The following is a 27,684-nucleotide window of genomic DNA, read 5'->3' on the forward strand; positions in this document are numbered from 1 at the left end:
TAATCATTCCAGTGCTAGGTGCTATTAAATATTCAAATTAATTTGCTAATTTTAAATGATGAATTTTTCCATTCTCGCTGGATACACCTAAAAAGCATCAAATTGGGAATTTTTATTTATATCCTGTGGATATGCTAACCCAATCTAGCACTGCATAACCAGGATTAAACATATTATTGGGCCAGCTTATATAAAAGACATATTTAATCGAAATGATAACTTTGTCACAATAAATAAAATCATTGCAAGCACACCCTGTCACGCAACCACTGTCCCCAGAATTTACACATATTTCATCTCAATATCTCCTCATAAATTAATGGTCTTGATCCTTCAGGGAACCAGTGTGTGTTTAAATTTTTCAGTTTATCCAGGAATGCCTTCATGTCTCCAGGCCACAAGCATCAGTTCTGAACCCTGCCACATCTATGGCAATCATATGGTTCAAATAAGCAGCAACTTTGGAACACACATCATCTTTCCCCAGGGTAAGATCAAGAAGCTCACTCAAATAGTAATCTCTAGCCTATAAAAACAATAATGGTGCATGTGATACATAGGCAGCAGCATCTTCTGGCTCCCAGTTTCGAAGTGCTCATTTAAACACCGGAGGCAAAATGAACTTAAGAATTTTGGGCTAGGGGAATCTTAAAATTAGTTTCCCTTTAATGTGTTCTAATGAACAGAGTCCTAACTCCAGAATCAGAAGACCCTTGGATCAAATCCTGCTTGCATGATCTTGAAAAAGCTCCTTATTCTCCATGGGCCTTAGTTTCCTAATTTGTAAAATGATAAGGTGGGATTACATGGGAGAAGTGGTTCCTTCCAGCTCCAGTTCTTATGATCCTATAATTTCACATGTCTAGAGGCAGCTTGGTATTGCAGACAAAAGTCCAGATTGAGAGTCAGGAAGAGCTACTTTCAAATCCTCTTCCTGTGCAAGTCATATAACTTCTATGTCCTTTAGGAAATTCCTCTGGAGCCTAAAGGGCTGCAATTCTTCTAGGAAATTCCCTGTACTGATGAAATTCCACTCAATAAGCATTTCTCTCTCTCCCTCCCCTTCTCTCTCCTTCTTTCTCTCCCTTTGTTGAGGCATTTGGGGTTAAATGAATTGCCCAGGGTCACATAACTAGAAAGTTCCTTTTCTTTAAAAAAATAATTCATTTTTAGTTGTTGACATTCTGTTTTTAAAGATTTTGAATTTTGTATTTTTTCTCCTCCTTTTTCTTCCCCCTCCCTAAGACAACATGTAATCTGGTATAAACTATACCTGTACAATCACATTAGTCATATTTCTACATTAGTCATCTTGTAAAGAAGAACTAGAACCAAAGAAAAAAACCACAGGAAAGAAAATAAAAACAGTATGCTTTGATCTCTTTTCAGACTCCATTCAGACTTTCTCTGGATGTGGATATCATTTTCCATCATGAGTCTTTTGGAACTGGGTTATATCTCTTCATTGCTGAGAAGAACTAAATCTATCAAAATTGCTCACGCACAATGTTGTTGTTAATATTTACAATATTTTCCTGGTTCTGCTCTCTTCCTTCAGTATTAGTTCATGTAATTTTCCAGGTTTTTTTCTGAAGTCTTCCTGCTTATCATTTCTTGTAGTACAAGAGTATTCTATTTCATATTCCATAATTTGTTCAGTGATTCCCTGATTGATAGGCATCCCTTCAATATTCAATTCATGACCACCGTCATAAGAACTACTATAAATATTTTTGTACACATGGGTTCTTTTATAATTTTTACCATCCCTTTGGTATACAGACCTAGGAGTGATATTGCTCGATCAAAGGGTATGCACATTTTTTTTTCTTCAAATGGTTGGATTTACATTTTATTGTCATTTACAATTAAATGTTATCTGGATACCTACTTTTGTTACACTTGATCCTTTTTTGGAAATAGAAAAAAAATTATAAGCTATATAATTTAGACAGCTGACAGTTGTTCACACTGTTCACAGGATCCACAACTACTTCAATTCATTAATGGTTGATTCAAGCTTTTCCTTATTGGCTCCAGAAAATTCACCCACTTTTTTTCCATTTTTGTAGAATTGAAATGTTGGCATGCATTTCACTTCACACTCTGTAGCAACATCCTGACAGTCATCTACATCCACTTCTATGAATATCACATCCGGGCACTTTTCACCAAGTACATGAAAGAAAGGCTTGATCATTTTGCATGGTCCACACCGTGTGGCCGAGAAGTCAACCACTACTGATTTTGATCCAGCATCTTTCAATTCTGAGTCAGTTTTCCTTGCTCTCGATCTGTTTCACCATCTTTTCCAACGTCTCGGGCGTGCTCGGGAGGCTGGGGAGGAGCGGGCGGCTCAGGAGGCTTGAAAGGAGCTGAAGGCTCGGGAGGCTTGAGAGGAGCTGGAAGCGCGGAAGGCTGGGGAGGCGAGGGTGGCAAGGGAGGCGAGGGTGGCAAGGGAGGCGAGGGTGGCAAGGCAGGCGAGGGTGGCAAGGGCAGCTCGGTAGTCTTCTGAAGCAAGGGCCGCTTGGGAGAAGGGAAAGACTTGGGAGGAGCGGGAGGAACCGGTGGCAAGGGCGGCGCCGAGGCGGAGGCGAGCTTGTTTGGCAGGTGGGTGGGGAGGTGGGGATTTGGTGGATTTCTTGAAGAGTCTGAGTAACTTGCTTCCGGGTGACTTGAGCTTGCTAGGTCCAGGGTGACTTGGAGGCCGAAGCCTTTACTGTGGGTGCTTCTTTCTGCGGGAGAGCAAGAAAGTCGGCATGCACAGTTTTGTAGCCCTTTGGGCATAGTTCTAAATCGCTCTCAAAATGGTTGGATCAATTCACAACTCCACCAAAAATGCATTAGTGTTCCAATTTACCCACGTCTTCACTAACATTAATCATTCTCCTGTTTTGTCTTGTTAGCCAATCTGATAGGTATGAGATGGTACCTCAGGGTTATTTTAATTTCCTTTTCTCTAATCAATAGTGATAAATAGAATTTTTTCATTTGATTATAATAGCTTTAATTCCTTCCTCTGAATACTGCCAGCTCATATCCTTTGACCATTTATTAAATGGGGAATGGTCTGTATTCTTATAATTTTAACTCATTTCTCTATATTTTTGAAAAATGAGGCTAGAAGTAGTTTATATATATACTTTGCTTTGGCAGGTAGACTTCCAAATATTTTATACTGTCTACAGTTAGTTTGAATGGAAATTCTCTTTCTATCTCTTGCTATTGAGCTTTGTTAGTAAAATACAGAAATGCCAATGATCTATGTGGGTTTATTTTGTATCCTACAACTTTACTAAATTTATTATTTCAAGTAGTTTTTTTTTTATTGATTCTCTAAGGTTCCCTAAGTATATGATCATACCATCTGCAAAGAGTGATAGCTTTGTTTCTTTAATGTCTATTCTAATTTCTTCAATTTGTTTTCTTATCTTACTGTTAAAACTAACATTTCTAATACCATATTGAATAGCAGTGGTGATAATAGACACTCTTGTTCCACCCCTGATCTTATTGGAAATAATTCTGGCTCATCCTCATTACATAGAATTATTGCTGATGATTTTAGATAGATGTTTCTTATCACTTTGAGGAAAATTGCAATTATTCCTATATTGTCAAGTGTTTTTTTTTTATAGGAATGGTTGTTGTATTTTATCAAAAGCAGTTTCTGCATCTATTGATATGATCATATGATTTCTGTTAATTTTGTAATTGATATGGTCAGTTATACTAATTGTTTTTCTTATATTGAACCAGTCCTGCATTCCTGGTATAAAGTTGAAGAAGTCATAGTTTATTATCCTCATGATTAGTTGCTGGAATATCTTTGCTAATATTTTATTTTAAAGTTTTGCATCTATATTCACTAGGGAGAGTGGTCTATAATTTTCTTTTTCTGTTTTGGCTCTTCCTGGTTTAGGTATAAGTACCATATTTGTGTCATAAAAAGAATTTGGCAGGACTCCTCCATCTATTTTTAAAAATACTTTGTATAGTGTTGGAATTAATTATTCTTTAAATATTTGGTAGAATTCACTTGTAAATTCATCTGGCCCTAGAGATTTTTTTAGGGAGTTCATTGATGGCTTATTCGATTTCTTTTTCTGAAATGGCATTATTTAAGTATTTTATTTCCTCTCCTGTTAATCTGGGCAGTTTATATTTCTGTAAATATTCATCCATTTCACTAAGATTCTCATATTTATAGATATACAGTTGGGCAAAAATACCTCCTAATTATTGTAAAAATTTCCTGTTCATAGGTGGTAAATTCACCCTTTTCGTTTTTGATATTGGTAATTTGGTTTTCTCCTTTCTTTCTTTTAAATATGTTAACCAAGGTTTTATTATTTTAGTGTGTTTTTTCATAATACCACTTCTTAGTTTATTAGTTCAATAGTTTTTTTAACTTCAGTTTGGTGACTCTCTTCTTTGGTTTTCAGGATATCCAATTAGTTATATAATTGGGGATTTTTAGTGTTTTCTTTTTCTTGTGTTGTCTTATTGTTGACATTCTCTCAGATGAAATTATTGATTGTTTTCATGCATTCATGTTTGACCCACTCATAATTTAGGATTAGATTTTCTTTTTCATTTCCAATTTTTTTTTTTTTGCTTTTTGGAAGGCAATTGGGGTTAAGTGACTTGCCCAAGGTCACATGGCTAATTATTTTTGTGTTAAGTGTCTGAGGCCAGACTTCAATCCAGGTCCTCCTGACTCCAGGGCCGGTGCTCTATTCACTGCACCACCTAGCCTCCCCTTCCAATTAATTTTTAGTTATCATTCCATTAGTTATCATATCCCTTTATTATATGCAATTTTTATTGCATCATGGTAAGAAAATGATGTTTCAGTATTTCTGCCTTTCTGCATTTGATTGTGAGATTTGTGCCCTAGCACATGGTTAATTTTTGTGTACATCACATGCACTATTGAGAAAAAAAAGGATATTCTTTTCTATCCCCATTCAGTTTTCTCCAGAAGTCTAATTTCTAAAATTCTATTCACCTCAATAACACCTTTCTTACTTATTTTGTGATTAGATTTATCTAGTTCTGAGAGGGGGAAGTTGAGGTCCCCCACTACTTCTTCCTATAACTCAGTTAACTTCTTTAAGATTTTGGATGCTATTCTATTTGGAGCATATATGCATTGTATTGATATTACTTCATTGTCTTGCTACCTTTCAGCAGGATGTGGTTTCCTTCCTTATCTCTTTTTATTAGGTCTCTTTTTGTTTTGGCTTTGTCTGAGATCAGGATTGCAACTGCTGTTTTTTTTTTTTAACTTCAGCTGAAGCAAATATATTCTTCTCCAGTCTTTTACATTTACTCTGTGTGTATCTCTCTTCTTCAAATGTGGATTATGGTTTCAATCCCACTCTACTACCTGTGTCTGTTTTCTGAGAGCATTTATCTCATTCATATTCACTTATGATTTCTAACTGTGTCTTTTTCTCTATCCTATTTTCCCCCAATATGTTTTTTTTCTTTTCTCCTTTTTACTCCTCACTAGTATATACTTTCTGACTGTCATCTTCCTTACTCTGCACTCCCTTCTATATAACCCCCATTCTTTTTTCCCCCTTTCCCCTCCTACTTTCAATAGGGTAAGATAGGTTTCTATATCCAAGTGAGTGTGTATGTTATTCCTTCTTCAAGCCAAATTCAAAGAGAATAAGGTTCAAACAATGCTCACCTTCTTCCCTTCTTTTCCTCTTCTTTAAAAGATCCTTGAGTCATTTCATGTGATGTAATTTACCCTTTTCTGTATTCTCTTTTCCTCTTTTCCCAGTATGATCCTTTTCTGTTTATCTGTCAGTTAATTCATTTTTTATCATCACATCAAAGTCAAATTATAACCTTGGTCTGTGTATATACCCTCTAAATGTCATAATAAAGATACAGTTCTCAAGAGTTAAAATTATTAACTTCCCATGTAGGGATGTAAACAGATTAACCTTATTGAATAACATGTTGTTTTTCCTATTTACATCATTATGATTCTCTTGAGTCTTTTATTTGAAGATCAAATTCCAACTTTTAATAAATTGTTTTCTTCATTTAGTTTTTATACCTCCTTTTCCATTTTGATCAATTCTACTTTTTAAGGAGTTCTCAGTGAATTTCTGTACCTCCTTTTCCATTTGGCCAATTATATTATTTTCCAGGAGGAAATAAACTTTATTTTAAGAGTTTACATCACAAGCATTCATTTTGATGAAAGACCACACAAGCACCTTCCTCATCCCAACATTTTATATTATCTCATGTTATCTCCACAGTGGGGAACAGCTTTCCCCTCCTCGAAGGTTGTTCTGAAATACAGATATTAGTGACAAATAGACAAAAAAAAAGTAATGGTGGTCTCCGTTTTCTTTATCATTTCACTACTAATTATGTATTATGCTAAATTAGATTGGTCTTCAGAGTTGATTAAACCCAGCTGCATAGGGGCAGCAGCAGGAGGGGCTACTGCAGATGGTGGTACTGCTGCTGGAGGATGAGCTTCTGGTGTTGGTGCAGCTCTCCTTGGGGGCACCCGACTGGCTGGAGGGGCCACCCGGGAGGTCCGGCTCCGTGTGGCATACTCGACTCCAAGCAGTAGATGTCCTGAGGAGAAGTGGCCAATTATATTTTTAATGAGTATTTTCTTCAGTCAATTTTTGTCCTTCATTTTCCAAACTGTTGACTCTTTCTCCTGCATACCTCTCATTTCTTTTCCCAATTTTTCTTCTGCTTCTCTTATTTGGCTTTTAAAATCTTTCTTGAGCTCTTGAAAGAAGTTTTTTGGGCTTGAGACCAATTCATATCTCCCTTTGCAGTTTCATATATAGGTATATTGACAATGTTGTTCTCTTCTGAGTTTGTGTTTGGTCTTCCTGTCACCATAATTCTCCATAGTCAGTGTTCTTTTCTGATTTTTGCTCACTTTCTTTACCTATTTCCTAAGGTTTTAAGTTGAGCTCTCTTGCTGGAGACCAAGGTGCAATATTCTAAACTTCTTGTGCTGTAAGCCAGGGTCCTGGTCACTGGCTTTGTGTACTCGGGCATTAGGTGATGTCAGCTGGATGTTATAGGGGTCTGGGAGCTTACCTGGTGCTGAGTTGGGGTCCTAGTAGTAGTATCTGCTGTGTGCTGATGCCAAGAGGGGGTTTTCTACATTTCCCTGGCACTACACTGTAATACGTGGAGGTCTGGCTACTAAAGGACACTTGCCCACCAAGGGTTGCACTGAAGCATGTGAAGCTTCAGTTACTGGAGGATTCCTGCCCTCCCAGGGCTGTACTAAGCATGTGCCAGTTCTATGAACTAGGTCTACTGGTTCCTCTGGTTATGTGAAGACACATGGGAGTCCTGGTGCTGGCATTTACCAGCTCCACCACCCTGGGCTCAGGATATCCCATTGGTTTGCTAAGGTGGGGCTTGCCGCTGGCATGCTGTGATGTCTCCCAGTCTGAAGTGGGCTTACTCACGTTCATACCTTAGTGTAGCACACCTTTCCTGGTGAATCCCCAAGTTTTCCAGGAAAAAAGACTCCATCTCCTGTCTTTCCACTGTCTCGGCTATTCCAGAATTTTTCCTAGGATGCTAATTTTTGTTGTTGTTTTTTTTAAGACGTCAGTAAGTCACAGTGAGAGTAATTTACTATTAGCCCTGCCATCTTATCTCCTGTGAGTCTTCCTACTAAGATTCTGAGGCTGGATTCAAAATCAGGTCCTCTTGACTCCAGGGTTAGTGCTCCATACACTGCCCCAATTATATTTCTTAAGAATTATCTATGTGAGGCATTGTGCTACTACCCAAAGATACAAAGACAAAACAGTCCTCAAGGAACCTACGTGCTACTGGGCTAATAAAACATGTACATGTATCATTGGGGAGGGGAGAGGGTGTGAAAACACTAAAAACAGAAGGGACCAGGACAGATTTTCTGTAAGAGATAGTACTTGAGTAAATCTAGAAGTCAGCTAGCAACCCGAGATGTGGAATAAAGAGAGAGAGAGAGAGAGAGAGAGAGAGCATTCCAGACAAAAGCAAGTGTTTGGAAAGAAAATGTCACATACAAGGTACAGCAACCAGGTCAATATGGCTGGAACATAGAGTGTATGAGGGCAAGGAAAATGTCAGTTTGGAATGATAGGCTGGAGCCAAATGGGAAAGAACTTTAAATACCAAAACAAAGGTTTGCATTTGATCCCAGAGGCAATAGGGAGCCTCTAACTCATCTTAGGCAAATGAGTGACATGGTCAGATGTGTGGTTTAGAAATATCACTTTGGTAACTACATGGAATATGGATTAAATAGTGGAGAGACAGGAAGCAGCAGACCAATTAAGAGATTGTTACAACAGTCCAGGAGAGGAGAGGAGGACATTGATATGCATGAACACAAACCATCTAGGCAGCAGAGGGTAGGAACATGGGACTGTGCAAGTCAGCTAGGGAGGACAGGCTGGGGAGAAAACTTGGTTTCAGATAAAGTGTATATGATTAGTTAATAACCAGGAAAATTTACCTGAGAAGCATTATTGTAGCTTTCAATTTCCCCACTTCTCGTTGTACATTTGCCATCATTAAAATCCCAGGCAGAGTATGGAACAGCAGGAACGTCTCTTGCTCCAGGAGTGTAGTAACTTCCACAGGTGCTACTTGTTCTGGCACTCACACCGCTTCCAGACATGTGGTTCACTACAGCATCCACATAAATGTTCACCTGCAATAGCAAGGTTTGTGCTTAAGATTAGCAGATGAGACATCACTGAAAGGACTTCAACTCAGCTTCTGACTCCACATTCTGCCCTCCTATGTCAGGATGCTACTTCTCCCCATAATTTAAGGAATTATAGAGAATGTTAATGAAGTGAGACAACATCTCTTTCAATTAGCTTATAAATCTGACTTTCTGATGTTTTATAATTTAGCCATGAAACTTTGTCTTTGGTCTCTGCACTCTCAATAGATCAGGCTGGTCACTAGTTCCATAGAAATAGGGGGAACTATTAGAGATCCAAAGAAACAGAAAAAAGGAGAGGATATCCACAAGGATTATGATACAAACAAAAAGGAGGCTAAAGCAAACCACAATACTGAATCATTGTAATAACCAACATCAGGCATGATGGGCTACTACAGGTGCAGGATGTTGCCTGTGCTATCACACAGGGCCATTGTGTCAGATGGTTTTGCTTTGCTATTGTTTATTTTATTATAGTGAGGGAAGGGAAGACTCACTCAAGGGAAAAAAATGTAATTTTCTCCCACATTCTTACTCACCCATAAGAATAATAACTTGCATTTGTATTTGACATTACACTTTACAAAGTTCTTTCACAGGTATAATCTCATTTGATAATTTCAAACCCTCTCTAAAGGAGGCAGGACAAAGAATATTATCCTTATTTTACAGACGAAGAAGCTAAATGCTAGGAAAGATAAGTGATCTGCCCAGGGTCATCTGATTAGAAGAAAGCAGAGTCAGGGCTCAAAAACAAATCTTCTGATTGCAAGTCCACCATTCTTCTCATCAAACCACATTGTATCTCATAAAAGATTCACATATGAATACCAGAATAATAGAGCAAACGTTAAATGTACAATTAAATAAAACTAGTAGGATAATAATAATTATAAAAAGCTAATAATTATGTAGCACTTAGTATGTTCAAGGCATTACAATACACTTTTCAATTATTGTCTCAGTTCCTCTCAACAAACCTGGGAATGATATGCTATTACTTGTATTTTACAGATGAGAAAACTGAGGCAGACAGTGGGTAAGTGACTTGCCCAAGGTCAAATAGCTAATAATTGTCTGAGGCCAGATTTTAAATCAACTCTTCCTGACTCCAGGTTCAGCTCTCTGAACACTAGCTGTCAATGAGATGGCACATTCTAATAAATTCTTGACAAGACCCCTGATTTCTTTTAGAAGCTAGAACCTTGAACATTAAATGAGGCACAGAACCTAAATGAATATATTCTTCCTTCCACTTATAACAAATAGCCCTGCAGGGCACACTTCAAGCCAAGGCACTAAAAATGCAAAGACAAAAATCCTAACTTCAAGGAGCTAATATTTTCTTTTTCTCAAATACACTAAATCTTACCCAGAACTATTTCCCAAGGACATATTAAACGTGCTTTGTATTTTCCATAAGAGTATGTTTATATTTTGACTGAACTCATCAGTCATTGGAAGTAATCCAGTTACTTCATTAAATCAGTTTGGCTTAAGAGACTAAATGATTATTTGTGCTACAGACATGTGCTGTAATGTGATTGCTGCCTATTTGAGAGCCCCACCCTAAAAGAGCATCTTTAAAACATTAGAGTCTATTTATCGGCCTGTCAACAGCTTGGTTAATAGAGTGAAAAGTTTCAAAGTGGAAATATTTATTATGGAATGACCCCTTTTGCCATCTTATCTGTAAATGAAACACAAGTTGATCACCAGAGGTTAGATTATGAATTCTGGTGAATAATAAATCATTCATATACATCACCATAATATATTCATTATGGCATTGTATACATTGTAAGATTAGGGAATTAAAATTCAAGGACTGATGAGGAAAATCTAGTTTTAGTTGGGAATAGGGGAAGCCTTTAAAATTATGGGTTTTTTTCCAACTTTAACTAGCTTTCTTCCTGAAAAAAAGCACAAGTCAGCTCTGCTACCATTGGCTTTCTTTGGCTTACTTTCTCTCTGGCACATAAATATATTCAAAAAAGATGATTTAGAAAAGATGCCTTTTAGATAGTTACTATCTTTGAATTAGAGTGTACCCTCATGTATGTGATTGTGTTGTAATGGTAATGTAATTTGAATTTGAAGATCCCTTTTTGTTGGCAAAGGTAACAGGAACTTAGTACTTAGTAATTGATCAAGTCTCTGTTGGGGAAACAGAAGATATGAACTCCTGTCTCCTGTTGCTTTCATAACAGGAAGGGTCTGGCTGATTTTTTGGGATAAATTGTAATATTGTGAATGCAGTACTTTGATTTACTGTGAATTTTTTGCTTTGACTTGTTATGGAATAAATGGTGTGTTCACTATGCTGTGTAATCAGAACCTTAAAAGCTGTTCACAGTAGCATTCTTCTGGAAAGCTGCTCATGCATGGCATTATGTGTATGTGTGTGTGTGTGTGTGTGTGTGTGTGTGTGCTTTAAATGGGTGGAAGAGTTACAGGACAGAGACAAAAGTTGCATAAGAAAAGGAGGCATAGATGGGGGTCAAATGTGTTCTACTGGAAGAAATCTCTAATAGCATGAAATCACAGGGACATCAATCAAATTTACATCACAGTAAGCATAATTTAGATGGAGGCAGCATACTTTAGGCTGGGAAAGTTAACAGTGTAATCTCCTGAACCATGAAACAGGGGTTCTTAGTCTTTCTTGTATCATTTTTCACTTAGCCGGTATGGTGAAACCCATAGACCCCTTCTCTGAATGATATTTATAAGTAACCAAAGGAAATTCAAAATTTCACTTAGAGTTTAGTGAAAACAAAGATGTAATTTCAAGACATCCAAGTTCATGGACCCTCTGGAATTTATCCACAGACATCTTGGGAATTTGTGGACACCAGAAGAAGAACCCTTGACTTAAATAGCTTGTTATCTACTTACTCCAACATCAGTGCATCTCTTCACCATCTCTCTGAATTCATCTTCACCTCCAGACCATGTGCATATCTTGTAGCTAACTGGCTGGTATCTTTCCCACCAAGGTCTTGAAGGGCTATTGATCACTGCATTCTCATTTGGAGGTGAGACCTGCATTTTGGGAAGGGGAAGTAGTTAGTAAGACAGTATTTTGTGTTATATTGAGAAATGTTCCAAAAGCCATTAACACAATGAGTTGAGATACACTATTAAATATTTGAACTAGGAATTGATGAGTTACTTTGGTAGAACTCCTTATTTTCACAGCATCATAACTTTTTAAAGGTCATTTCACATACATTAACTTGTAGAAAAAGATTTAGAGCTAGGAGGGAACAGAAAGGTCATCCTGTCCAACCACCTACAGATGAGGAAACTGAGACACAAAGCTTTAAGGTGACTTGTCCAAGGTTACAAAACTGGTAAGTGGCAGAACCAGAATTTGAACTCAGATTCTTTAACCCCAGGCCCAATGCTTTCAGAGCAGCTAGGTGGCATAGTGTATAGAACACTGGACCTGAAGTCAAGAAGTCTCATCTCTCTAAGATCAAATCAGGCCTCAGACTCTTAATAGCTTTGTTACCCTGGCAAGTTACTTAACTATGTTTGTCTCAGTTTCCCATCAGTAAAATGAGCTGAAGAGGGAAATATCATACCACTTCAATATTTTGGAAAAAAACAAAATAAAACAAAAAATCCACATAAAATCCCTAAATGTGGTTATGAAGTGTCAGACATGACTGACACAATAGGAACCAGAGATTTTTCCTCTCTCTTATATTATTAAGACAGGAATTAATAATAATACCTAGCATTTGTATAGCACTCGAAAGTTTGCAAATCACTTCACAAATATTAACTCACTTGATTCTTGCTACAACCCTGGGAGACAGATAATAACAAAAGTTGCTATTATTGTCTCCATTCTGCGGATGAAAAAAACTGAGCAGACAGTGGTTAAAGAACTTTCCCATAGTCATACACCTAGTGTCTGAGGCTAAATTTGAGCTCAGGTCTTCCTAACTCCAGGTCCCAGACTCTATATACATTGCACTGCCTAATTCTTAGAACTAGAAGGGTCCCTTGACATCATCTAGTCCAACCCCTGCAATTTATCCTCTTTCCTTTGTAGTTAAAAGCATAAATTAAAAGTATTTATTGTGGTAAAAATGTGAATATCAAATATATTTTGAAGTGTACATACCTAAACACCACTATAGCCATTGGGAGCTAGATAGCGTTCACATTCGAGAGCTATGTCATTCCAGCACCAATCAATAAGTGGACAATAGATGTCTGACCACTCTGGGTATGGGGTTTATACCGTGCCCAGCATACCCCAAGGGCTGAAAGCAACAGCAAGAGTCTCATTTTGCTTTGAAGTCCTTAGCCCTCATTTCAGCAACTATTTACACTCCTATAAGAAACAAATTAGCAAATATTTATTTGAATCTATGCCTACTTGGAGCATATAGTTACATGTATTCTGAAAAAGACAACAAGTAGTGTAAAACTCAACAGGTGAAAATAGTCTGTAAAATTGCACAGAACCATAACCACAGATAACCTTTAAGGACTTAGTACTTTTCTTACGCAGAGAGAATTAGAAATATCAAGCACCTGCATATTTATATTTATGCTGACAATATTGATCTAGCTGTTGTTTAATTAGGATCAGACGTCATTTCTAAAATCCTTCACTCATAAAAGAAAAATAACAGTCAATGTAAATTGAGTATATTACGTATTTATTAATAAATCATGATCCTTCCATTAAGAAAATGATTAAATCCTATACTTTATATAAAAAGTTATTTCACTCTTATTTAATGTCCTTCATCCAAATCTCTGCAATCTTTCCAGACATGAACATTTGTAAATTGCATGAAAATATCATACTCTTTCTAATTTCAAATTACTAACACAGATACCTAAGTAGTTAAATTTAAATTTCTTGGAGCAACCCTTAGAAGCTATCTGGCCATCTACTTCAATCTGTACCTGTAAAGATATATTTTTTGTAAGAGTTATGAAAAACTGTCTGAAAGTTTAGTCACATAAGTGGAGAAGTCATTGAGTAGATACGAACAAACAGTTCTCAAAAGATAAATTGCCAACTACTAATATCCTCATGCGAGATTTTTCCCAATCTCAATAAGAGAAACATGAATCAAGAAGACTGTAAGGTTTCATCTCACACCCAACAAATTGATCAAGATGACAAATGATTGAAAACGTAAACACAGGCATGCTAAGACACTGTTTGTTGGAAATATGGATCAATCCCACTATTCCAGAAAGAATGCTTTAAAAATGGCTAGGACATGCATACCTTTTGTCCTAGAGATTCCCATTCCCAGCCATAGACATTAAGAAAGTCAAAGCTCTGGTTTCATGTCTTAATAACTATCTGCTCCTAGTCAAGTTACCATCTCTCTATCTCTAAGTTTTCTCATCTGTAAATCAGGGGTTATATTCTATATAAATTACATGATTGCTCAGAAAAAAGGGTTTTGTAAGGCTGACAGAACTTGACATAATGGCATCAAATTCAGTCCAATTGATATTGATTGGCATCAGACATGGGATTGGACACTGAACTGTGGCATTGGACTCTCTGGTTCCAGTGGGAACTAAGCACCCCTAGAGATCTATTTCTCTGCAGGCTGACCCCCTCCTTATCTAATAAGTCCTCTTCCCTTCTCCCTGCTCCAATCCCAAGTTGCCATCTTGGTTGAGCTCATCATTCTTTGTGAGGAAAACTTCATGGCCCCTATGGTGACCTGATTCATCTTAGAACACTCTGGAAAGGATAATATCCTTTCATAAACTTCATCCCTCTGTCAATTGGCCTTTCTGTGAGTATCTGCTGTTTTTTTTTAACTGTCCACCTCTGCAAATTGTAACTGCATGCCTCTCATCACTCGGCGTGCCTCTCTTACTTTTTAAACTGCTCTCCTCTGTAAAGTTGAAACTGCATATCTCTGTAACTATATGCCTCTGTATACATTGTAAGGCCATGTTTTCTTCTGTTTGTATCTGTCTTCATTCATCTTTGTTTCTGTCTTTGTAAAAAATGTCAAATATCTGTATTGTTTAAAATGTCTGTGTAGATTCTGCTACCTTCAAAGATTTAAAATGCAACCAGCCAGGAAGACTTGTAAGGGCTCTATCTAAAGAGAGATGTTAGAACCCTAGGAAAGATTAATGAACAAATGAAATGAAAAAATTAATGAATAGTTGAAGCAACCTTTCCAGCAAGCAAGACTAACTCCCATATTAGACTTTCTTCGGGAGATTAGGTAACAAGAAAAAAAAAGTCAGATAACCAAAGTTTTTAGAACTGCTAAAAACACCTTATTGTAATTTGAAGGTTTTAAGATTTAAAATTTTTTAAATTGCAGAATTCCTGGGACTTTGGGGGTAATTCTGAAACACACTTTCCTCTGAAATGTTATACTAAGTTCTGCAGTCTACACTGTGGAATTTATTTTAAGGAAAAATAAGGATTAGATTTTATAAAAGTTTTTAAAGTAAGTGGAAAGATCAATAGCTTCATTGTCTGAAGGCAATGGAGGAAGGCAGTGAGTCTGAAAGTAAATCCAGAGGGAAGAAAGAAAAAAAAATAGGTCAATGATTGGTACTTTATAGCAACCTCCTCTTAAACCTTCTTTGAATGATTGTTTAAACCAGAGACTCTCTCTCCTTCTTAACCCTTCTCATCTCAGATCAGATTCCAAAATACAGGTGCTTAAAAAAATTCTGGGAAAAAAATGTCAGGAAACTTGAATTACATTCTGCTTGCAGAAATTTTATTACCTGTGTAATCTTAGGCAAGTTATCCTAATTATATCTGCCCCAGTTTCCTGATCTGTAAAGAGAAATAATGGTACCTACTTCCCATGGATGTTTTGAGGATCAAAATAATATGATGATTTTAAAGGCATTAACACAGTGACTGGCATATGTTAAACACCACCATATTACTATTTATTTTATGCAGTGTAATTGTTCCATATCTGATAACTCTAAAGTGGTTGTAAAATGCCAAATATAATAAGATTAATAATTTTTATATGGGATACTTTGGAAATGCAATTGATGTCATCTGAAGTTTTATTTCATGTTTTAAATACATGATATTTTTTATGTTAGTATTGTATATCTCAATTCTCTTATATTGTGAAATTTATTAGACCATTGTAACAGAAATGCTGTTAGATGAAACAATTTTTTAATCTGGATACTGTTACATATGAATTGAATTGTTAAGGGGATGTTTTAAAAATAGATATTTAAACAATGTTAAATATTTTAACAGGTATATTTTGTTATAAGTTATATAACATTAATATAAAATGGAAAATTTTTGTTGAAAAATCTTGGCTATTATGAAAGTGTATATGATGGTTTAAAAATGTAGTTTCAACATATTAATGATGAGTCAATTATCAAGTATTTGCTGTATGTCTGAAGCTGCAGCATATAGGTAGTTCTAATTTGCAAGTAAAGGATAAATGAAATGTTAACTGGTAGGGAAAGATCAGGAAAGATATTCAAGCCCTAATTTGTGGTTAGTGAAATTTTTAAATTTAAGGTAAAAATTCCTGGAACTGTAATTTACTGTTATTTTGAGTTTTGATTACTGGGAGAGGTGTCTGAATTGTCATGAAGCAACAGTAGAAAATAACATGTAATGTAGTCTGGGAACTCCTAAACCTGGGTATCTGTTCTTGGGAAAATTTTTGGAACAGCCTTGGGTACAGCCTAGGTAGGATCCTCCTGACTCTGCTATCTGATTGTGCTTTTCCTTTTTGAAAAGGAAAGTTCCCACCTGCCAGATCCTGAGTCTTCATTTTAATATCTTGTGACTACATGATTAGCTGCCAAATTTGACTTATTCCTGGAATCAAACAGGGTTAAGGGAATTTTTCACTATGTTAAGATATATGACATTGTTATAACTATATCATTCTTTTTTCTTTTTTAAATCTAATTTAAATAATCAAGAAGCTTTGTAAATACAATACTAAATCTATTAAATAATAGATTGATACTGGAATGTCTCTGATTTACTATACTAGGATGCAAGTATGAACATCTCAAAATTTAACTTATAATTGTGGTCAAATTATAATATAATTTGATATGTAATATACATATATATATGCATACACACACACACACACATATATATATATATAAAGAGGAAATGATTAGACAAAATAATAAGACAAAGATGTAATATAAAGGTTTTCTAAATAAATGGAATAGTAAATGTTGAGAAAGCAAAAGGATTATGTGATTGGCTTCCACATTTAGCTATCATGGAAATTTGGACATTGTGTACATTTTAGTAATAAATTCTCAAAACTCGATTAAGATTTTACACATAAATCCTATGCATAATGGTAAAGAAAGTGAAATTAGTTTCCCATTACCAAAATATCTGTCTGATAAATTTAAAAGGCAAAATACCTCATGTTATGGTTGAACCCTCAAAAATTCTCTAAAGTTTCAAAATTGGTGAGCCCAATTTAAGTGATTATACTGAAATATATTATGTCAGAATTATCTAGGAACCTCTAGATTTGGAACCAAAGAAGAAGAACCCCTTTTAGAGCTCTCCTGAGAGAATAAGCATATTGTCCAAGAAAAATATCTAGGGACCATATAACTGCATAAGCCATCTGGGATTCAAAATATGCAGGTTTAATGGACATTAAGAATGGGCTATGGGGGATTGAGCCAAGATGGCAGAGTGAAAGCAGGAACTCACCTGAACTCCTCCATTAATTGCTTTAGTATCCTTTACAAAGTGAATCTGAAGAGATTTTTGAGGGCAGAATCCATTGGGAGATGGAGTGTGGCAGATTTGCAGTCCAGGAAAGTGTGGATCCACTAGGGCTGGGCAGGGGGTACACAGAATGTGGAGCTCAGGGGCTGCACTAGCATGGAGCCAAAGTGAGTCAGGTGAGCTAATTCACCTACCACAAAGGTGATTCCCAGACCTCTCACTGCAGGATGGAGGATCTGTCAGAGCTGGATTTGACACAAGTGCAGGGCCCATGGCAGCAACAGCAGCTACTCCTGGGGCTATCAACTCATAGCTTGCATGTTTAAAAATCATGTACTTTAACTTCCAGCAGTCAATATAGCAGAGTAAACCCTAGCTGCTCTAATTCCCCTCTATGATCCTCCCCTCAAAAAAAAAAACAACAGTGAATAATGCCCCAGTGTAAAATCTTGAAATAGTGGAACCAGTGGCAGGCTAGGGAGTCCTAGAGGAAGGACATAACTAAGGCTGTGCAAAGGCTAAAATGAAGGGTGGAAGATGTCCCAGAATGCCCCATCTCATCTGACCAGCAGGAGATCCCTGAACCCTAGGGGGATGGAGCCAGCAAGAACTACCACCAGAAACCAGAAAAAGGTGTACCTTCAAACAACCAGGGGAAATGGCAGACACTAGTGTGGCGCTAGCCACCAGTGGGCCTTCCTGAGCTCTACCGCAGAGGCTTAGAGGCAGAATCCTAGAGCAGCCTGACCACCCCTCCCCCACACCTTACACCATGAGCCTCAGTGTAACCCCAGAGGCAACTCTCAAAGTCCTGGCCTTGGCCCCAGTTTAGACACAGAGAGGCCACAGCACACAAAGTCAATAACCAGGACCATAGCTCCAAGCATAAATGTTGTTCAGAGCCCTCTGGACCCCAGAAGTTGAAATCCACTTTAAAAGCCAGGAAATAGGCAATTATCATGGCAAAAAAAAAACAATTAGATAAACAAACATGATTAAATCCTATTACAACAGGCTAGAAGAACCAAATGCACAAGAGGACAGCATAGACTCTATACCCACCTCTGAAAGATCAAAAGGGAATAGAAGCTGGTCTCAAGCCCAAAAATAATTTTTGGAAGAGCTCAAGAAGGATTTTAAAAATCAAATTAGAGAGGTAGAAGAAAAATTGACCAATTATTTCAAAATTATAATTGCCAAAATAGAAAAATTTCACTGAAGAAAAAAGTTCCTTAAAAAGTAAAATTTGTGAAATGGGAAAAGAGGTCCAATTTTAACAGGAGAAAATAACTCCCCAAAAATAAAATCTTAAAATACTGGAAAGGAACTTCAAAAATTAACTGAGGAAAATAATTCACTAAAAATTAGAATGAGTAAAATTGAAGCCCATGACTCTATGAGGCATCAAGAATCAGTCAAGCAAAACCTAAAGAATGAAAAATTAGAAGAAAAAGTAAAATATCTCATTGGAAAAACAACTGACCTGGAGAACAGATCTGGGAGAGACGACCTAAGAATTATTGGTCTGATGGAAAGCCATTATGAAAAAAAGAGCCCGGACAACAACTTCCAAGAAATCATCAATAAAAACTGCCCTGAGGTCCTAGAACCAGAAAATAAAATACCTATCAAAAGAATCTACCAGACACCTCCTGAAAGAGTTACCAAATTGAAAACTATGAAGAAATATTGTAGTCAAATTCCAGAATTATCAGGTAAAGGAGAAAATGCTGCAAACAGCCAGAAAGAAACAAATCATATATTGCAGAACTACAGTCAGGATCACACAGGACCTAGCAGCTTCTACATTGAAATACCAGACATACTGGAATATATTTTGTAAGACAAAAGAGCTTGGACTACAGTCAAAGATCAATTATCCAGCAAAACAGGGCATAATCTTTCAGGCAAGGAGATAGTCATTCAATGAAACAAGGGACTTGCAGACTTTCCTGACCAAAAAGGCAGAGCTCAATGGAAAATTTGATTTCCAAATACAAGACTCAAGAAAGCCATAAAAAGTAAACAGGGAAAACACACACACACACACACACACACAATGTGTTCAATAAGAGCAAACTGTTTATATCCCTATATAGGAAACTGATATCTGTCAATATTAGGAAATGTATCATTATTGTGACTTTAAAATGGACATACATAGATAAAGCATATGGGTATAAATTAACTCAAGTGATGATAAAAATAATCCTTATTAAAGGGGGCAAAGGGTCTTTAATGGGTTAAGAGGAATGGAGGAGGCAGAAAAAGATAAATTATGCCACACAAAGTGGCACAAAAACACATTAGAGTAGAGAGAAAGAAAGAATGGAGATGAATATTATATTAACTTACTCTCATTGGTTTTGGTTCAAGGAGGAAATAACATGCTTCATTAATTATAAAAATTTATCATGCCCTACAGGCAATAGGAAGAGAAATGGGTAAGAAAAAAGGGGGGATGATTAGAAGGAAAGGAAGAAGTAGTAAGAGGGAAGGGTCAGAAAAGGGAGGGGGATTGATAAGGAGGGAATACTGAGGGAGAAGGTGGCCAAAAGGAAAACTCTTAAGGAGGGGAAGGGAAAAGGGAAAGAAGAATTAATAAGATGGATGGAAAGGCACAGATAGTAATCATAAATGTGAATGTGAATGAGATGAATATAGCAGAATGGATTAACAACCATAATCCTACAATATGCTGTCTACAAGAAACACATTTGAAACAGGGGAATACACAGAAGGTAAAGGTAAAAGGCTAGAGTAGAACATATACTTCAGTTAAAGTAAAAAAAAAAGCAGAGGTAACAATCCTTATCTCAGATAAATCAAAAGCAAAAACAGATATAATTAAAAGAGATATAGAAGGAAACTATATCCTACTAAAATGCACCATTGACGATGAATCAATATCATCACTAAACATATACACTAAGCAGTAAAACAAGCAAATTCCTAGAGAAGTTAGAGGAAGAAATAGATAGCAACACTATCCTAGTGGGGGACCTCAAACTCTCCCTTTCTGAAATTGATAAGTCTAACCTCAAAATAGACAAGAAAGGAGTTCAGGAAGTGAATAGAATTTTAGAGAAGGTAGATATGATAGACCTCTGGAGAAAAGTGAATGGGAATAAAAAGGAATATACCCTCTTCTCAGTGGTACATGGCACATACACAAAAACTGACCATGCACTAGGGCATAAAAAACTCAGAATCCAGTGCAGAAAGACAGGAATATTAAATGCATCCTTTTCAGATTGTGATTTAATAAAATTATATGTAATAAAGGGCCATGGAAAGGTAGACTAAAAATTAATTGGAAATTAAAGAATTTAAGCCTAAAGAATGAGTGTGTCAAACAAGAAATCATAGAAACAATCAGTAACTTCGTTCATGTAGGATTTATTCCAGGAAAGCAAGAATGGCTCAATATTAGGAAAACTATTAGTATAATTGATCATATCAACAACAAAACTAGGAGAAAATATGATCTCAAGATATGCAGAAAAAGCTTTTGACAAAATATATCACCCATTCCTATTAAAACACTAGAAAGTGTAGAATTAAATAGTCTTCAATAAAATAATAAGTAGCATCTTTCTAAAATCATCAGCAAATATTACATGTAATACAGATAAGATAGAAACATTTCCAATAAGATCAGAAGTGAAAAATGAATGTTCATTATCACCCCTCTTATTCAATTTGGTACTAGTAATGTTAGCTGTAGCAAAGAGAGAAGAAAAATAAATCAAAGGAATTAGATTAGGCAAAGAGACTAAGCTATCACTCTTTGCAGATGATATGATGATATATTTAGATAATCCTAGAGAATCAAGTAAAAAATTACTTGAGATAATAAATAAATTTAGCAAAATAGCAGGATATAAAATAAACCCACATGAATCTTTGGCCTTCCTATGGAATTCTAATGAAGTCCAACAGCAAGAAATCCAAAGAGAAATTCCATTTAAAGTCACTGTAGACATTATAAAATATTTGAGAACCTACCTGCCAAAACAAACCCAGGAACAGTATGAACACAATTACAAAACACTTTTTCACACAAATAAAGTCAGATCTAAGTAATTGGAAAAATGTGAGTTGTTCATGTCTATGTTGAGGTAATATAATAAAAAAAAAGACAATTTTATCTGAATTAATTGATATACTTAGTGCCATACCAATCAATCTTCCAAAAAAATATTTTATAGAGCTAGAAAAATCAGTAAAAAAATTCATCCAAAAGAATAAAAGGTCCAAAATATCAAGGGAATTAATGAAAAGAAATGCTAAGGAAGGTGGTTTAGCAATACCAGATTTTAAACAAATTTTAAAATTATATAGCAGCATTCATCAAAACTACTTGGTACTAGTTCAGGTATAGAGTAGTGGATCAGAGGAACAGATTAGGTATACTAGACATAGCAGTCAATGACTGTAGCAGTAAACTGATAAAGTCAAAGAATTCAGCTTCTGGGATAAGAACTCACTATTTGACAAAAACTGCTGGGAAAAGAGGAAAGAGTAAGACAGAAACTGGGCATAGAGCAATATCTTACACTGCATAGCAAAATAAAGTCTAAATGCATGCACAATCTAAATCTAAAGGCTGATACTGTAAACGATCTGGGAGAGCAAGGAATAGTTTACCTGTCAGATTTATGGAGTAGGAAACAATTTCTGTCCAAACAAGAGAAAAAGAGCATTATGAAATGCAAAATGACTAACTTTGATTACATTAAACTGAAAAGGTTTTATACAAATAAAGACAATGTAATCAAGATTAGAAGGGAAAGGGGGAGGAGCCAAGATGGTGGAGTAGAAACAGGACTTCAGTGCAGCTTCCACTTGCACCTCCTCCAATACATGTAAAAAAATGACTCTAAACAAACTTTGGAGCTACAGAACCCACAAAGTGGCAGAGAGAACCTAACTTCCTGCTGAAGAAAGCCCAACAGGATGGCAGGAAGAGGCCAACACAGCGCTCTGAGAGCAGACACTGACCCTTTGTGAGCCTGTGGTTTTAGCCTGAGGGTGGCCTGAACAGCCCCAGCAGGATGGGACATCAGGAGAGTGGATCACCAGCAACTGTGGCAGTTTCCAGAATTATCTACCAATAAATGCCAAAGAACAAGTGAGAGGTCAATGGACTTTGGGAACAGGAGGACCGGGAGTACAGGCCGGCCTCTGTCCCTGGAGGGAGAAGCAGTTGAGGTGCCACAGAAATGCAGCCACTGCCATGTGGCTGTTCAGAGCTCCTGGTCTGCAGATTGTAGGGGAACAAAGCAACCCTTCAGACAGTAATCACACTTACTTTAACTTGCTTGGCTCTGGATCACTGTCTAGGGTGGTGGTCCTAGAGTGCATGATTAGTGTGTCAGAGCATGTGCATGCTTCAGAGAGGGCAACCAACTAATAGCTCCAGAAGCTAAGAAACCCCAGCAATTTGGGACAAAGCTCCCCTCTCTGGAAGCATATTTCTACTGTGGCAAAAAGCTCAACTGTCAAGTAATTGAGTGACAACATGAACAAGCAAAGGAAGCAAAGAAAGGAGAGCAATTCAACATTAGATTTCTATTTTGGAGACAAAAAGGATCAAAGCATGGAACTGGAGGAAGACAATGAAGTCAGAACTCCTACAGCAAAAGATTCCAAGAAAAATATGAATTGGTTACAGGCCATAGAGGAGCTTGAGAAGGATTTTGAAAACCAAATAAGTGAAGTGGAAGAAAAATTGGGAAGAGAAATGAGAATGTTGCAAGAAAGTCATGAAAAGAGAGTCAACAACCTGACTGAAGAAAATAACACCTAAAAAATAGACTAGGTCAAGATGGCAGAGTAGAAGTAGGACCTGCACATGGCTATGGCTTTCACCTTCCCCAATTCATGTAAAAGGGGACTCTGAACAAACTGTGGAGCTACAGAACCCACAAAATGACACAAAGAAGCTAACTCCCTCTGAGGACAGCCCAGCAGGTCAGCAGGAATTGGCCAGCGCAGTGCTCTGGGAGCCAAGGCCAGGCCCATGTGAGCCAGAAGTTTTAGCCCCAGGGTGGTCATGACCAGCCAATGGCTGGAGGGAGTCCAGATCACCAGCAGCTGTGACCATCTCTGGAATTATCAACACATAGATACGAAGGACAAAGTGAAAGGTCAGTGCTGCACAGATTTTGAGACCCAGTAGTTGGGAGTGCATCCGCTTTTGCTCTTCGGGGTGAGAAGCTGCTGCTGGGCTGTGTAGCTGCCCCAATGTGGCAGCTTGAGCTCCTGGCCTGCAGAGTGTAGGGGGACCAAGCAACCAGTCTGAGGGATAATCGCTCTTGCTTTAACCTGCTTGGATCTGGATTGCGGTCTAGGGTGGAAGTCCTGGGGTGTGTGTCCAGTTTGCCAGAGCATGTTGCAGCTTCAGCAAAGGCACTGAACTAATACCTCCAGCAGCTGAGAAAATCCCAGCATTTGGTACAAAGCTCCCCTGTTTGGTAGCAGAGTCCTACTGTGGGAAAAAAAAAAAGTCAAGTAATTGAGTGGCAACATGACTAGGCAAAGGAAAAAAAGCAAACAGAAGAATCCAACATTAGACTCCAATTTTGGGGACAAAAAGGATCAAAGCATGAAACAGGAGGGAGACAGTGAAGTCAGAACCCCTGCACCAAAGTTTCAAAGGAAAATATGAGCTGGTTACAGGCCATAGAAGACCTTAAGAAGCAGATAAGAGAAGTGAAGGAAAAATTGGGAAGAGAAATGAGAACAATGCAAGAAAATTACAAAATGAGAGTCAACAGCCTGACTTAGGAAAATAACACCTTAAAAAACAGACTAACTCAAATGGCAAAAGAGGCTCAAAAAGGCAATGAGGAGAAGAATACCTTAAAAAGCTGAATTTGCCAGATGGAAAAAGAATCTCAAATCTCACTGAGGAGAATCATTCCTTCAGAATTAGATTGAAGTAAATGGAAGCTAATGACTTTATGAGAAATCAAGATGCTGTTAAACAGATCCAAACAAATGAAAAAATAGAAGGCAATGTGAAATATCTCATTGGAAAAAAACACTGACATGGAAAATAGATCCAGGAGAGATAATTTTAAAATTATTGGACTATCTGAAAACCATGATGAAAGAAAGAACCTAGAAATCATCCTCCAAGAAATTCTCAAGGAAATCACTGATTACGTCCTGAAAAAGATCCCAAAAAGAAAACTCCTAGAAATATTATAGCCAGGTTCCGAAATAACCAGATCAAGGAGAAAATATTACAAGCAGACAGGAAGAAACAATTTTAATATTGTGGAAACACAATCAGGATAATACAGGATCTGGCAGCTTCTACACTGAGGGATGAAAGGCCTTGGAACATGATATTCCAGAGGCCAAAGACACTGTGATTAAAACCAAGAATCAACTACCCAGCAAAACTGATTATCATATTTCAGGGCAAAATATGGTCATTCAATGGACTTTCAAGCATTCTTGATGAAAAAACCAGAGCTGAATAGAAAATTTGACATTCAGATACAAGAAGCAAGAGAACCATGACAAGGTAAATAGGGAAAATAAATCATAAGGAACTTATCAAATTTGAACTCTTTACATTCCTACATGGAACAATGATAATTGTAACTTATGAAACTTTTCTCAGTATGAGAAGAGTTGAAGGGAATAGAAATATGTGTGTGTATATGTGTGTGTATACATACATATGTATGTCTTTATAGGAGGGACATATGTGAGCGTGTGTATATATGTATACAGGTATACATAGATAGAGGACACAGGACCAATTGAATAGTAATGGATGATAATTAAAAGGTGTAATTGAGAGGGGAAAGAGGAATATAATGAGAGGAGATGGGGAGAGACAGAATGGGGTAAATTATTTCTTATAGTAGAGGCAAGGGAAACCTGTTACAATGGAGGGGAAGAAGAGAAAGGAATAAGGGAATAAGTCAACCTTACTCTTATTGAATTTGGTTTAGGGAGGTGTAATGAGAATGTAAATTTTAAAGATCTTCCCTGCCCCTAGGCTAAAGTGCACGTAGAGCCTGGGGTGGGAGGCTTGTTTTTCAGTAGATACTTTTTGATTGGCCAGTGGGTCCAAAAGGTTGTTACATTCTCTGAGCCAGGAGAAGGCTATATAAGCCCTGATGTGTAGCTTTGTTTTGGGACTCACTTTGAGAAGTGTTCTGTGATTTGATCTGAATTCTGGGAAGCCGTTGTTGAGAGTCCCCCAGCTTTGAAAAATCCAGATGTGGAAACCCAGATGTTGACTGGGTATGGATGTAATGGTTGGACAGTTTGGAAAGCTGTCTACTTGATCTGTTAATGTCTTGATAATTCTGTCTGTATATTTTGAAGTTTGGGGTGCTGACCTTTTTCCCCTGAACAAGGTAAACGATATATGTCCGACTGATTAAAGTAAGCTTGTTAACCCATTTTGAGTTGCTTTCCTTTAACAAAGCAGATCCAAGAACCTGTATGGGCAGCAAACCCTGAGGACGTGCTTGGGGTGCTTGCTGCTACAGGAGGGAATGACATACACACTAAATAGGGTATCTCACCCTACAGGAGAGTAGGGAGGAAGGGGATGAGAAAGGGGATGATGGTAGGGAGGACAGGTTGGGGGGGAGGAGGGAAGTTGGAAGCACACACTTTTGAAAATGGACAGGGTCAAACTAAAGAATAGAACAAATGGGGTGGGGGGCAGGATAGGATGGAGGAAAATATAGTCTGTCTTTCACAATATATCCACTATGTAAATGTTTTGCATAGCTATACATGTACAACCTATATAGAATTGCTTATCTTCCCAGTAAAGGGTGGGTAATAAGGGAGGAAAGCAAAGAATGTGGAATTCAAAATTTTAAAATCAAATGTTTAATATATATATGTGTGTGTGTGTGTATGTATATATAACTTTTTTTACCTCCAACTGGGAAATAAGAAATACAGGCACTGGGGCATAGAAATCCATCTTGCCCTACTGGAAAGTTGTAGGGAGGATGGGGGAGAATATAGGAGAGAGCAGATTGGGGAAGGGGGTATATTTTGGGATCGCTGTTTTGGTGTGGTGGATGGGGGAGAGATGGGGAGAAACTTTGTAACTCAAAATCTTGTGGAAATGAATGATGTAAACTATAAATTATCATAAATTTTAATTTAAAAAAGATTAGAAGGGAAGTGGAAAATTGGGAAAGAATTTTTACAAACTATGTCTCTGTTAAAGATCTTATTTCTAAAATATAGAGAGAACTCAGTAAAATTTATAAGGATACAAGTCATTCCCCGATTGATAAATTGTCAAAGGACATGGACAAGCGGTCTTCATAGGAAGAAATTAAAGATAGCTATACGCATATGGGAAAATGCTCTAAATTACTATTGATTAGAGAAATGCAAATCAAAACAACTCTGAGGTATCACCTCTTACAGGTCAGATTGGCTAACATCAAAAAACAGGAATATGATAAACACTTGAAAGGATGCAGAAAAAATTAGAACACTAATGCATTGTTGGTGGAGTTGTGAATTGATCCAACTATTATGAAGAGCAATTTGGAACTGTGCCCAAAGGGCTATAAAAAATGTACATACCCTTTTGCATAGCAATACCACTTCTAAGGCTGTATCCCAAAGAGATAATACAAGTGGGAGGACCCATATGTACAAAAATATCTATAGTTGCTCTTTTTGTGGTGACAAAGAACTGGAAATCAAGGAGATGCCCATCAGTTGAGGAATGGCTAAACAAGTTGTGGTATATGAATGTAATGGAATACTACTGTGTTGAAATGAGGAGAAGACAGACTTCATAATAAATGGAGAGACTTATATAAACTGATGCTAAGTGGAGCAGAATCAGGAAAACTTTGTTCACAATTACAGACATATCACATCTGTGACAATTCATGTAAATAGACTGGGTTCCTCTTAACAATGCAAGGTTATAAGACAACACCAAAAGACTCATGATGGAAAGGGTTATCCCCATCTAGAGAAAGAACTACAGAGTCTGAATGCAGACTGAAGCAAGCTACTTGCTCTCCCTCTTTTGCATTTTGTTTTGTTTTGTTCTTTCTTTCTCATTGTTCACTCCATTGTTTATAACTATTCTTTACAACTTGACTAATGTTTGATGTGAAGGTATTTGTAGAACCTATGTCAAATGGCATGCCACCATGAGGGAGGAGGTGGGAGGAGAGGGAAACGGAGAAAA

General features: G+C 37.1%; 2 pseudogenes; both read right to left on the minus strand.

Annotated features, from left to right (window-relative positions):
• Positions 1-293: 293 nt before the first annotated feature.
• LOC138162269 (alpha-amylase 1B-like) lies at positions 294-13,045 on the minus strand (annotated as a pseudogene).
• On the minus strand, positions 1,821-2,321 carry LOC138162198 (thioredoxin pseudogene; annotated as a pseudogene).
• Positions 13,046-27,684: the final 14,639 nt, after the last annotated feature.

The sequence above is a fragment of the Petaurus breviceps genome, unplaced genomic scaffold, assembly GCF_028583685.1.
Source record: "Petaurus breviceps papuanus isolate PSGF00001 unplaced genomic scaffold, PetGlider_PUasm1.0 186, whole genome shotgun sequence".
Taxonomy (NCBI): Eukaryota; Metazoa; Chordata; class Mammalia; order Diprotodontia; family Petauridae; genus Petaurus; species Petaurus breviceps.